This window comes from Numida meleagris, chromosome 3 (genome assembly GCF_002078875.1).
Source record: "Numida meleagris isolate 19003 breed g44 Domestic line chromosome 3, NumMel1.0, whole genome shotgun sequence".
Lineage (NCBI taxonomy): Eukaryota > Metazoa > Chordata > Aves > Galliformes > Numididae > Numida > Numida meleagris.
In genome coordinates, this window is record NC_034411.1 from 1,459,093 (window position 1) to 1,472,342 (window position 13,250).

A 13,250-nucleotide genomic window follows, 5' to 3' on the forward strand; every position below is an offset into this window, starting at 1 on the left:
ACCTGGTTAGATCATGGCTGCTGGAAATGAACCATGCTCAGTGTGTGTCCAGGGCATGGGAGCTACATGCTCTGTATTTTTCTGTATAAAAGGGTCAGAACTTGTTTTTTTGTTGTTTGTTTTTTTTAATTAGTAGCAAAGGTACGGAGATTTTGATGCTAGATTCAGTAAACTTAGAATGAAATACGGAAGCGACTATGAGATTCGTGGCGAGAACTTGTATTTTGCAAGGTCTTTCAGGTTGAAGATCACATTTGGATCATCTGAAGTTGGCACTGGTTCTGTATTTCAGCTTCCAAACAAAGCAACTTCTATTTACCCTGCAGAACCCACTTAACATATACCAGCAGTGAACTCCTTTCAGCTGAAAGCAAATTGGGCATTATCTTAAGAGTAAGTGGCTGTACCTTGAGGCATGGGCTCATTCCCTGAAGTGGCCCATTCTGGGCTCTCAGCACCTGCAGTTATCCTCCCAAAAGAGCCATCTGAGCAGTGTATTAGCATGCATGTGCCAGGGCTGCCATGTTGCATGGCCACCAGGCCTCGCTGCCTGGTCTTGTCCTGCCCACCCAATTCTGCACCAAAGTTAAAGAAAATAGTTCATCCTTTTTGACAACTGCCTGAAGTTCTATTTGGGTGACAAATTATTGTCTCCAGGGAACCAGAGCACCCGTAGCCCTACTGCTTTATGCCAGTGTTGTTGGCAGTGTGTAACTCTGGCATCATTTATTTCACCTGGGCCATCTCTGCAGAGGAAATTCTACAGGCTGAATGCAGAGTGTATTAAATCTGATGGTGCTTATTACTGGTATTAAGCCATTAGCCATAATTAAGAGCAATACAGCTCTTGAGTCTGGGGGCCCGTCCCAGGCTTTGCACATATTCTTTTCTCGTATCATAGAATCACCAAGGTTGGAAAAGACCTCCAAGATCATCCAGTCCAACCGCCCACCTATCACCAAGAGTTCTCACTAAACCATGTCCCTCAACACAGCATCTCAGAATTCCTTGAACACCTCCAGGGTCAGTGACTCCAGTATCCATTCCTCAGCATGAATTATATGGTCTTCGTATTCTGTCTCTCAACATTAGAAACCAGCAAAGTGGTTTGGGTTGGGATCTCCTCTTTCAGGCCATAAACATATGATCCAGCCACCCCATAAAGCACATTCTTCCAGCTTACTGCTTTCCATGAGTGCTCAGGTACCTACAGCACATGGTGGAGGTTGGGTTTGCTCCCTCCACCAGTGAAAATCTTACCCAGCAAAGCCAGAAGTGACGCACAGTGCAAATTACTCAGGAGCTGAAGCTTTACCCAAATCATTAAGCTGTGCCTCTGTGCTGCAGTCACAGCCTCCTTGATTTCTGCCAGGAGCCCATAAAACAGTGGAGACTGTGCTCTTCCCAAGACCCATTTCTTTGAAGAGGGCTCCAGGCTCTGTGGTGAAAGCACGGTGCTGAGTACACCGGACTGCTGGACACCTCCCTGCTGATTTTCCAACTTGGAAGAGCCTTGGCCTTATGCACTCAATGCTTTAATTGGGCTGCGTGCAAGGTGGACATCTCTCTCTTTATTATTGTTATTATTACGCAATCAGACAGTACTTATGTAAGAATGTGCTGGGGATGCACTATTTATACAGAAACTATGTTCACAGAAATCCATTTTCTCCATGGTGATTGCAGATAATGTGGTAAGCCCTGCTTTGATTCATTAGAGTAGCAAAAGAGATATTCAGAATTATTTGGTATAATTCACAGCACTTCACAATGCATATATTTTCATAATACTCTAAATCCACTGCTTGCGCCGGTAACTCAAGCATATGATGACTGGTTTGCAATAGCATTGTCATCTTAAAATTGTGGTACTGCCATCGCTGTAACTGGCCAACCCGGAGGCACATTTAGCAAGGTATTCTTAGTGAATGACTGCTGTGCACTGCTGTGGCTGCTTGCAAACCCATTTCTGAGCGTTTCTGATCACCTCCTCTGCCAGACCCTGGCACCCCAGCAGGTCCTGGCACCACGGATGCCTGAGTAAAACCACAGCAGCCTGCCAGGGTGGAGCAATTTCTCATCTGCCCCCAAGCTGACAGCATCATTTCCCAAGTGACGCTGGGAAAAAAAAAAAAAAACATCTTCCGTTTGTTTCTGGGGTTGGAAAAAAAAGAACCACCGTGATTTCAAATCATGAATAATTAATTTAGGAAAATATTAACTTTAATACACCTTTGAATGAAATTTTGCTGTTTCTACCTCGTTTTTTCTTTTCTGGTAAGGTGAGGGCGCAAACTTTTAGGATTAGCGATGAATCACAGTACCTCCCCTCCCATTTTCACATTCACTCCCTCTTGCCTTACCAGGACTATCCTTCTAGCTGCACTGACCTGGGCATGACTTCGTCTAATCCAGTGCTGGATGAGCCTCGAGAGACCTAGCACTCACATTCATGCAAGCAGCCAGCCCCAGCCTGTGAAAATCTCTGGTTTTATATACTGCTCTTTACGTAGAAGTTACCACTGGATAGAAAGAATTTTTGAGACTCTGATAACACGAAATCTTATAATTTCAAAATGCTGTTTGTTTTTTTTTCTTTTTAATCTAGAATAAGATTTTTTACCAGCATTTAATGTTTTTTTTTTTAACCCAGCCATTATATGTATGAAGATATCACCATCACTGCTCTCAAAGCAAAGCTTATCCAAGGCACCTTTGGCAACAGGAGCCTTTGGCACTTGAGGCCATCGTGTGGGATTCTTCTTTTCTCTCTTTCCCCGTGCTCTATGTGCTCCTCTGCACTCTCTGACTTCATTGTGTATTTGAGTGTGGTGTATTTGCATACCTTTGGAAATCAGTTGCATAATTCATGTTTGCTGTTGATATATATATATATATATTTCTTGTAGTACCATGGATTAAATTCAGACTGTAGTCTGGAAGCCTTGATTTAGCTGGGCCTCTTTTGCCTGTACCTGGCACATGGAAGTGTGATCAGACAGCCTTTTCTATGGGTTTTCAGCTCCTTCTGCCTCAAACCTGAAGTTACACATTACTCATTTACCCAGTTAATTCTCTCTAATCAGTTCGATTCCTTTAAATAACTATCTGAAAAACATCCACAGCAATTATCAGAGTGACTTGTCTAACAAAGGAAAGCTGCTTTCATCGCTAAGAATCACATATGTATATATTTGCTTCTCTGTCTAAACACTTGAGAAGTTTGGAAACATTTTGGAGGTGGCCAATGAGTGCATGTAATGCTGAACAAGATTTCACACCTCTGGGTTCTGTGTTTATAGCTCTGTCATGTTCTTTTCTTGTGCTGTGCTGAAGAAGAGGACTTCTTTTTTCTATTCTGATGAAAAGTTGTCTGTCACAGTGCAGTTATTGCAGAACAAAATACTGCCCAAAATTTGACCCTGAACACATTTTGCACAAGGACAGTTTACCCCAGGATTTGAAAGGAAACACAAGCCTTCTCTTTCTAGCCAAAGGAGTAAGCTTTTTGGGTGTGTGAAATAGGGGTAACTCTTAGAATCCTTCGTGGAGCCACAGATCTAAATGCCCTCAGCCCTGATCTCTGACGAACCACTTTTCTCCTACAATCACTCTCCTCAATTCAGTCATGCTAACATAGATTTTCACCGAGGTGAGACTCAGTAATAGAAAAAAAAAAAAAAAAGTGTACTAATTATTGTGGTGCTGGAAAAAAATTAGAAGTATTTTGGCTTTATCAAATGATGCTGTGCTAAAACCCTACCCATAGCTCTGGCATTCAAAGAAGGGGCTCGTAGCGATGTCATTGGGCATCACACTGCACGGGGACCCTCATGCAGGATTTTCAATCTCATTATAATGATTCTAACTCTTTCTGTCCCGGTCCCTTGCAGGCTGCAGAGTTGATCCATCTCCCGTGCATTCAGCAACAACACAGAGGACCTGGGACAGGCATTCAGCTTCAGCAGTTAGAGAGGAGAAGAGGGGAACAGCTTGGCACAGTCAGAGCTCTTAAATACTATCAGCTTTTTTATTTAAGAAGCCAATGGGTACAAAAAAGTAAACAAACATTTACAGTGCTCTTTTCACCAGTGTTGAATAGATCACAGCATGATCTCTATTTTCCCAGCTGTCTTTCCAAAAGTTTGATTGCCTTACTGTATTCTACCTAGTCTGGACTCTTACTGCCCTTACTGGAATTGTTTGTGCTCAGTGACTGTTGCCAAACAAAAATGTGAATAATTTATAATGAATTAGTACCTTGAAAAATTTCACATCCCTTTCCGTTCGCATTGTTCATGAGCAGACCGTGAATTTTCTTTTCCACTCTTCATAATTACTCCCAAAATCATTTGCGGAGGAAAGATAATTTTTTTCCCCTACATAGATAGTTCAAAGGTAAAACACAGTATTTGCACTGTAGACAAAAGAGGTGCTCCACACATATGCTAGTTACATGGCAGTATTTTTTTTCCCTGATTGAATGAATATGACTAATGAAAGATTCCTCATTCAAGAAAAATTACCTTCTAGTTATCCGTGTTATTCATTCATTCAGATTTTTTTCCTGCAAATAATTTTAAGTATTCTGGTTCAGTCGCCATATCAAGCATTGTATTTATTATGTCCCTAGCTATTAAAATAGCTATTAGAATAGCTGGAGAAGGTGAATACAGCCATTTGCCCCCTTAAATGCTGTATAGATAATATTTAGTGTAGAAGCTTTTTTTTCCTTTTCCTTTCTTTTTTTTAATATAAAATTCTCAATTAAGGGCTTTATTATAAAATATTTACTTATTCTTCTGCACACTTAGTCAGCCAATGCTCTTGGGTCCTTCAGGAGTAGCTAGCAATGTTCGCCATTGTAAACAGGAACCTCCAGTCTGGTACTTACTTAAGTAATAAAAAACGGAACCTAAATAAATCCTGTTCAATTCCATTTAAAGTTGAGTGCAGGAGGCAGCTATAGATGACTGGCCAAAAGAGATGACTGGCAAACCTGCCCAATGGTTTATTTGGCAGCAAGCTACAAAGCCAAAGGGATCTATTTTCTCATGCTAACGAAGCCCAAGGTGACAGAAATTTGGCAGTGTGTGGTCCCAGACAGTTACTGGCCAGGATGTTGGAAGTCCATGACATTACATTTAAGCATCATTGAACTTGAGCCTACAGTCTAGCCTGGTCCTAAAACTTCATCTAAAATTAATCCCGAGCCAAATGTCATCGTTGTTGTCCTGCTGTTTTTGACAGACAGCTTTTCAGAGTAAGCTACAAATATTTGGCTAATTGAAAAGCCCGTGTCCAGATCCTGAATCAATCGCTTGCCATCTGAAAAAAAAAAAAAAAAAAAAAAAAAGATGCTGAAACTCTCCAAAACATCCACACTGAGCTTCCAAGCTGAAGCAGCAGCACAGAGTAGCGTTTACACTGAGTATGGATTTTAGAGCATGTGCGCTGTACACTGTAAGTATAGGGTCAGAGTAGGTTGCTTCAGTCAAATCAACCATACTGAAACAAAACAGAGCAAACTATAAATGAAAGGCTTTCTTTGACTCCTTTGCTTCTTCATGCTAAAAACAAGCGTCCTCTGAAACCTGGAGCTATCTTGTTAGTTGATTCAGCAGAAAGAAGAGCTGCCACAAAACAGTGTTAAGTCTGTGTTTCCACCAGGACACCAAGAGGAAAAGCCAATTTTAGTATAACCATGTCAGCAAACAGTAACCACTTTCACAAAGTCTTTTTAAAGTTCACTTCTCATGTTCCAACACCAACTCCATCAACCAGCAGCTTTCCCACATCCAAGAGTGTGCGGTTGCTCCAGATGAAGACTGCTCAGTTGTTACGGGAACGATGTCTCTGTCAGGTTGGCCTTGCCCCAGGTAGTGCAGCCCTACTGTGCTGGGCGTGTGGATTCATGGTAAGATGTGCACGGAGAAGCCTCCTCCAAAGTAAAACCAAAAAGCAAACACAAACTGCAGCCTCTGCCAGATCAAATAATTTACCTTCAGCTGAAGAACTGCTATTCTTTAACGCTTCATTTTGGGCAGCTATTCAGCTCTCCTTTTCAACAGAAAGCTTTTGAAATACAGTTTTCTAGTGAGGATGGGGAGCCATTTGGAGTTCCTGAAGGAGAGTTACTATGAAATCAATAAATAAATCCACACTGGGTGTGGTATTCAGTTGCCTCCTTTTCAGTATTTCCCTCCAGAAAGCAATTTCCAGATGGATTTAACCTAAGATGTTAATGCTGTGCTGGGTTTAACGTGGACTGAAGCAAGGTAGCAAGTGGTTATTACAGGCCTGACATGCCCCATCTGCCAAGAAACAGCAGGAGCTTTCAGCTCAGAAAACAAGGTGAACTTTGTTGTTTAATCAATCTACCCGTGTCTGCCTTGGCCAGGTATATGCACGCCTGCTCGCAACGAAGAGGACTGCTAATTTATGATCAGCTTGTTAGTATTTTTCTTAGTCAAGGCCTGGTTTAGTACTGGTGGAAGCAACGTTCAGCTCTAAGACTACTTTTCTACTCTGGGAAAAAAAGATAGACACTCTGTGCTTTCCAAGAAGTGCCTGCTGGCGCTGTCCCCACCAGGGTGGCCATTTTTCCCCCTCGGTGACCTGTGAAGACAGCTGAATAAGCTCAAGGCTGGCCACAGTCACTGCCTCGCTGAGCCAGTTTCTGGGTGCCCAGGGCCTGTGGACTCCCTAGTCGAGGAGCTACCACTGAAATAGGAGACATGTAGAACAGTAGGAAGCCATTTGGGGTGATTTTGGCGGTTGTGAAGTCGGTCATACGACTCCTCCTGTCTTGGTGTCCTGACTTAAACTGAAACTGAGAAGGAAATAATTCTCTCACATTATTCCATGTCATTTGCCTTCATTTTCCTGCAGCATATCTAGGTATAACGTGGCAGGGCAACTCCGGCCCGTTTCCTTCTACCAGACTGTAGCTGTGCAGTGTGCGCTTTAAATTCATCTGTCCCCACAAGAACAGAAAAAATCAGAGTGATAGCTTGTCCTTTAGCAGATGGTTTGCCCTTTTGAGAGCCTCTCGGATGTATGGAGTAGGCAGTTAGTCTATTCGCAGAACTGATGTTGCTGATCATGAAACAAGAAGCTGAAGCACTTTAGCTAGAGCCAAGCTAAGCCAATGTTTCCATTTTCTGCCTCTCAGGGTGCATTTGCAACCAAGAAGTACAGTCTTCAGACTTTCCTCTTAGCATGAATTCGCGTTTCAACTTTTTCACTGCTTGTTTGAGTCAGACCCACGCCACCAGAATACAGGGCCATGTCACTCTAGCACGATGCAGAACCAGCAATGGAAATAGGGTTTAAATGGCGGTAACACCGCCTACATTAATTTAGTTGAATTTTGCCTGAGAAATAACGTGTAAATTAAAGCATTATTCAGAAAGGTGTGCACAGTGCTTAAAAATAAGCATTCAGTGCTCAGAGTCCCAACATGTCTGTATTCCATTTGCAAAGTTTATTTTATTTCCTTTTCACCTGGTGTTTTTTCTTTAAATCCAAGGCTTGTTCGTTAAAAATGGTGCTGTCAGGATGTGTGCTTGCATTTGTGTGCACGTGTAGGATTGCTTCCACCACTAAAACCGGCAATATTGCTGTTGTTTTTGCAACAGAGTGACCGCTTTGGTGAAGCATTCATATTTAAGAAAATGAAAACTTCTTAACAGTTTTAGGGAAAAAAAAAAAAAAATTGTCATAAGTTTCTGTTTGCATATTTCTAGTTTTACAGCCCTCATCTACAGGCTTGTGTTGAAAAATGTCTTCCAGTGTCAGAACTTCTGAAAAGAACAGGTGTTTAGGACAATCTGCTAATACTGGAATAAATACTAATGCTAATTAATATCAAATTTTATATCTACTCTTCCTAATTGCTTTCTGTCTTCAAATTCCTTCATTTTAAGCATATTCATCTGATTTGGATGGCAGCATCAACTACCTTCACATATTGAATGCTGATAAAACAGTTATGTAGGGCCAAAAGAAGTGAATAAAATGTATTTGTTATGATGGTTGACCTTAGACATGCAGAATGCAAAGCTGCGGGAATTATACGCTGAGTCTCTGATGATAAGTATGGTGATAACTGGTAGGACTGTGCTGAACTACTGTGAAACAATTCAGGTAGTCAGCAAACAGGGCTAATTGCTAGTTTGGGGGATATTATGGGTAATTTACTGCCCACTGAGGGCTTCTACCTAAAAATAAGCTTTTTTACTTTTCTTCTCTTGGACAGGAATTGCATATTAATGCAGAATACCTGGTACAATTATATGTGAAGGGGACATTCAGATGCACTTCCATAAATGCCCTTGTGCTTCTCAATTACACTAACTGTCTCTTTAGATTCTTTGATAGAAACCACAAGAAGAAAAACCAGAAACCTTCGAGTTTTTTTTTTCAAAATAAATAGGCATTAAGCTCAACTTTGCTGTTACCCAAGATGTCTTGATCAAAGGTCTGAGAGTAACACAATAAACACAAGAAAAGAAACTACTGTTGGTTTCCAATGTAAACCAACAGGGAAGTGTCAAGTGAGCAGATACTGACAATTCAGCCCTCAAATCAAATGTTCGCGTCCAAAAAATCCACCTTTGAGAAGGAAGAGTAAATATCCACAGAATGTTTTGGCTGTAATTATTTCATTGGGGGGAAAAAAATGTGCTGAATTCAGTTTGCTGAAGTCAAGACGTTAATATTTTTGGCGCGTAAAGATGTAAACCAAATGTTTAAATGAAATGTCAACCCCTAGGTTCACATGTGCCCACTGAACTACAGTACAAACCCTCCACAGACCATCATACAATACACATTTTTCAGTTCATTGAAGAAGGCCCCTGCTGCTTCTCAAGGAAAACTAACTTGCAGAAGCAAAATAAATACTGGCTTCACAGTGCAGCAGCAGAGCCTCACAAACATAGATGTGTAGCATTGTCAGCTTTTAAATCAGATAAGGAGTATTCAGACATAATCACTCCAGTGTCTGGGACAGGGTGCATGCTGCAGAGCTGCCCAAGTATGGCCCTGCAGACACATGCAGTGTGTGTTCAGGCTAAATGGCAACAAGCTGACAGTATTTCATAACAGTTCTGTTATGTCTAGATAGGCAAATGTTTGTGTAATTTAGCTGCGGCTTTGAAATAGCTTAAGAAGTCAAGATACAAATGGAGCTTTGTGATTAATTTTCAAAGACGTTGTACCTGCTGGATGACGATACTGCCCCAAAAATTCCCAGGTCAAAGGAGTATCCTTGAATGTGCTGCAAGAAGCACTGCCCCAAAGCCTCTGCCTACCCCCTCGTTTGCCCTTCTGATGGTTGGAGCTGCTCCTAGAAAAATAGGTGGCCACATACGAAGTCTTCGGCCCTGGGTTTAGCTGAAGCATGGGACTCAAGGAGCTATTATCATCTAGTTTTAGACAAGATACTGGTAGAAAATCAACGGAAATATGTTTAACCCTACAGAAATACGGCTCGCTGGTTCTGTGGTAGGCCTATTAAGACCTACAAAGTACTTCAGCAAGGGAAAATTTAACTTACACACAACGCATGATTTTTAAGCAAAGAAATATTGATGGGGCGGGGGGAACAAGTATTTTTTTAGCTCTAATTTATGGCTGAGCAGCTTCATTTTAGTTACTTCATGAGAATATTTTAAACCAAGCCTGCATAATATTAAAATAAGTTAAAATGTATGTAAAATTTATGAGAGCATGTCAGGTGCAATGCTTGATAAAGTAAGTTTAATGCTTCAGAATTTTTTTCTTCAGGCAGAGAAAGCTGAATCCTGCAATTCTAGGTTACAGTATAATTTTAGAAACTCTTTTCCATTATACCATTCTTTTATTAATGAGATCCAACCCAATTTAATGAAAAGAGGTAAATTCCTAAAGAGTTTGTGGAAAGTACTCGGCAGGTTGGAAGGCAGGAGCAGGTGATAAAAAAAAGGATATTTCCCCACTGTTCATGCAATATATCCAATTTCATAAAAACACAGAGGAAATCAATTTACAACAAACTTTATAAGTATGTCTCTTCACTGCGGTTTTTCTGATGGAAATGCTGCCTCACTCCGTGAACAAATAAAAGCTTTGGCAGTTGACAGGGGCTGTACATCACTTTGAAAACTCTTCATTTACCGGGGGTGTGTCGTGTTGTTTCATTGTGTGACACTCCCAATTATCGTGACAGAGCTCGATGACAAAGTACTGTCACCCCACTGAAAATTCAGAGCAGCTTCTTTCCATTTTTTCTGCCTGGTCACAGGAACATTGCTGAACTGGTACAGCGACGCAGCAGGAGCAGCAAGCAGGGAATATCTGCATACAGCTCCTCTATTAAAAATTCAGCTCCTCGGCAATATTAAATCTGAATTTACTTCCATCAAACAGAAACTTAGCATATCTCATTCTTCCATTATAAAATATTGACATCAGAAATAGTGAATCCTGAAATGAAGATTACCAATGAAAACGATGTGCTTGGTAATTATCATTTTTTTTCTTTGTTATTATTCCTTTCCTCTGAGGACTGCACAGGCTGTTGCAAACCGTAATGAAGTTAGCATGCCATGCCAATGTAAAATACGCTGCAAAGTTATTCTTTCCCTCATTATAGATGACGGAAGCGAAGCAGCGGGAGGAGGGTTATTTCCCCAGCCAAACTTGTACACGAGCAGGACAGCCCTCTGCCTCACATCTTAATCACCATCCGCAATAGTGAGACCAATGCATTCCCTCAGCGCCATCTTGTTTTCATCGCCTTTTGTCCCACGCATCCCCTATTTCCATTTTTAGGTTCTTACTAGGGCTCAGAGATATTAATATCGACGACAGTTTTTGTGACAAAGTTAACAGCCAGTTCACAAGTGGTTTCATTCCCAGCAAACCCACTGGCCTGTCTGATGATGGTCTTGAACATCCATAGCACGCAAAAGCACAGTGGAGAGCCTGGAAATGCCTGACCATTTGTTTCAACAGCCGTTCATTCCTCCTGCCCCTTCTCCAGGCTTAACACTGAAAACAGCACGAGATCAGTGGGTTGGTTGACCTGCACTAGAACAACCCTTTGGTTTTCTGCGTGTGGAGATGGTTGTTATCACATAGTTCAGGATGGCTTTCCAGTGAAAAGCCTTGTCATCACATCCTTGATGTTCCAACTTGGCCAGTTAAGCTGGCTGCTCTTTCTTAGCTAATTACTCAGTGGTATTGCACAGTAGGATGACTTTGTTTGCAGGTGCTTGCTGAACATCACCTCTGCATGCTCTTGAACCTTGCCTCATTGCCTATGGATACTTTGGAGGAGTGCAATACATACTGTGTGTGACACCTGACACCACATCTGTCCCATATACTTCTTACAAAAATCAATCTAAATCAATAAATTGTCCACCCTCCTCATACAGTATTTGTACAGGTTCAAAGACAGGACCAATTACTCTTAAGGGAGAGACATGTTTTAGTGAGGTTATACTGGTGGTAGGTGGATGGTTGGACTGGATGATCTTGTAGGTCTTTTCCAACCTAGCTAATTCTATGATTCTATGATTCTATTTGTCAGGTGTCAGATGAGAATATAGAAGTTGTGGCATTATGTTTAGGAACAGATTTATTTAGAGGACTTCAGAATTTGCTTTGCTATCAACAGGTCCATAAATAGAGCTTTTATAAATACATTCTGGTTGAAACTGATACCTTGCAAAATGATTTTTTTTTCACAATTCAAATCTTGTAAGTAAGTAGGGAAAAAAACACCCAAGATCACTGAAATAATGGCAGTAAAGCTACTGATCTTAAAGGGCTTTTTGTCCTGAATCTTTTTGCCAAGTCCACGTTGCCTTTTTGTTACCTAATTTTCTGGACACAGATGTAAATTCCCCATGCTTCAGCTATGTATAATAAACACATATCTTTATCATGCATTCAATCTCTTGGGTTCAGTTCCAAAAATGAGATCCCCCTAGTCCAGTGTCACAGGTCCAAAGATTACATATGACCATTCTCGTCCCTGCTGAAACCACAGCATGCAAATACCAATGCTTATTATAATCACTGAAGATCTTCACGAGTTTAATAGTTCTCACCCCAGAATACCAAAAATTCTCACTTAGCACTCCCAAACAAGTAGTATGCACTGTTATTATGTGCTCATATAGATACTACCACGATAGATATCAGATTTCTGCTCATGCCAAAATTTCAGTTAGCAGTTCCCTTGAGTATTTATGCTTGTGTACTGTATTTAACAGCAGCCCATTCAAAATGCTCACAGCTCCTTGGAATGAAATGCACATAATTTAGGAATAGCTGCCTGGCTATTCAGGCAACATGCTGTGTCAAGGGAAAATTAAATCTCTGACTTTCCCCCACCCTGTCTTTTTTTTAAATAAACCTGTAGTTTGAATCATATTTCGGGGAGCTGTATGGAAGTTTCAAAAAGAGAAAGTAAGCGTGGCTTTTTTCCCTGTTTAATGACAGTGCCTAACCATCACGGTTCCAAAATGATAAAGTAGTTAAAAAAAGGTCTCAGCATGCATGCATTATATCACATTAAGAAATCAGGATTTTTCTAGGCACTGCACAGCATTAATTAAACTGAGCATGCTGCAAATTTAAATTAAATGATATGCCATATTCTGTTGTAGGTATCTAAATGATTTGTAAGATCAAGCCCCATATTTACTTCTGATTGGCATTCGAGCACTGAGCAGGATCATAAAGTCTGTATCAATGTGTCATCTTATTATTTTTTTTTATACAATTGCACCTTTGTTTTCATGCATGCCTAACAGTATTATTGTGGGTCAGAACTCCCCTATGCTAAAAAGAATCCAAAATCTCTCCCTCAAAAAAGGTAAGAAAAAAAGAACAAAGAAGAGCTCTCTTTGTCTTCCTTCTGCCTCCTCCCCAAAAATATATATAATATATTTTTTTAAAGATTACTTACAATCTAAGAGGTTGAGGGGCACCAAGAGGAAAATGGGGCCTATGTGGGTCTGAATCAAGTCAGCATGAAGGGAAGAGACTGAATTTCTCATGTGGATGAAGTATTCAAGCAAGATTCTACGTAAGCAAATGTTGTGTGGGCTTCAAACTGGGTCCACTCATACCTGCATTCTTTTTCTTGGCATACATATTTTGTATTTCCCTGTGATTTTATAATATCGGAATGAATTGTCAAGAGCTCAATAGCCTGTGCTCTTAAATTACTGGACGAGGTGCATTTTAGC

At 40.8% G+C, this 13,250-nt stretch overlaps 1 long non-coding RNA gene across 2 annotated transcripts in view; it reads left to right on the forward strand.

Annotated features, from left to right (window-relative positions):
* The window catches only part of LOC110396379, a 126,800-nt gene that overhangs the window by 62,997 nt on the left and 50,553 nt on the right, over positions 1 to 13,250 (forward strand). The gene's annotated exons all lie outside the window — the stretch shown is intronic.